Below are 1092 nucleotides of genomic sequence, written 5' to 3' on the forward strand. Positions count from 1 at the left end.
ACGCTAAAGCTCTTTGCGAATAAACCGCTCGGCACCGTGTAGCGACCTCTCCGCGCCCGCAGCGGCGGAGGGAAGATTTCGCCGCCTCCTCCTCCTCCTCCTCCGCCGGTTGAAGGCGGGAGCTCGGTTAGTTACCGCCGACGGCGGAACCTTGAGCGGAGCGGTGCGTGTTTTCCCGCCGGGCCCGGAAGCGGTGGGAGGCGGCGGGAAGGTGAGGCGGTACCGTGAGGCGGTACCTCAGCGCCTCTGGGGAGCGCCTCGGTTACGGAGCGGGGAAGGGAAGGTGTCGAGGCGGCCGCTTTTGTGGAGAAGGTCGCTACCGCCTGTCGCCGTCGTTCCCGGCCTCGCCTCTGCCCTGCGGGTTCGGTGGAAGGCAGGCGGGCGGGATCCGGGAGCGGTGCCCAGGCCGCGGCGCGGTTGCCTGAGGGCTGGCGGTGAGGCGCAGGCGAGAGCGTCGCTGGAAGCCGAGGTTTTGTAACCGCCGGGCGGTGAATCGGTGCTGGCGTTAGACCGGCGTGCCGGTAAAACCTTGCGTAGGGACAAAAATCGGGCGAGTGTAAAAATGTATTAAAATTTCCCGTTTTCTTCTGCTTGGTACTCGGAGGGAGCAAGGACGCGTCAGTGCTGAGCGGCGTTGGGCTTAACTGTGGGCTGCAGCTTTTCTGTGCCTTTCCTTTCTGCTGGTTATGCTTTGGTTTGGGACGGGTTTGCCGGTGGGGCCCAGAAACGGACGGGGTCACTGTTCAGGCCCTTGCTGCTTTCTTGGTCTGTGCTTCACCTCAGTCCCAGGGGGGCATGGAAGCCCTGCGTGTGGGGTTTCTTTTTTAGGACTTGCCTCCTACCTGAGTGTGTGACAGAGAAAATGTGAATTCCTTCAATGCAGTTTTAGTCCACGGTGCATAACTTAATCGGAGTATGAAAGTAATAGTAGTGAATTTTACCACGAGTGAAGGAAGATAGGTGGCATATAGAGAATATGTGTGGGGTGGCTGGCTCCAATCTTAAGAGAAGATGAACTGATTTGACATCGGTTTAGGATTCATCCTGTGGCAAAAACCAAACACACCTCCTACCAATTCCCCCCCTCCCCCC

At 59.1% G+C, this 1092-nt stretch overlaps 1 protein-coding gene across 1 annotated transcript in view; it reads left to right on the forward strand.

The window, feature by feature from the left end:
- The first annotated feature begins 44 nt into the window (after window positions 1-44).
- The window catches only part of NDUFAF1 (NADH dehydrogenase (ubiquinone) complex I, assembly factor 1), an 8931-nt gene continuing 7883 nt past the window's right edge, over window positions 45-1092 (forward strand). The window contains exon 1 of the mRNA XM_010580079.1: window positions 45-163. The gene's annotated coding sequence lies outside the window, so the exon portion shown is untranslated. The remainder of the gene's footprint in view (window positions 164-1092) is intronic.

This window comes from Haliaeetus leucocephalus, unplaced genomic scaffold, assembly GCF_000737465.1.
Source record: "Haliaeetus leucocephalus isolate CR32 unplaced genomic scaffold, Haliaeetus_leucocephalus-4.0 Scaffold696, whole genome shotgun sequence".
Lineage (NCBI taxonomy): Eukaryota > Metazoa > Chordata > Aves > Accipitriformes > Accipitridae > Haliaeetus > Haliaeetus leucocephalus.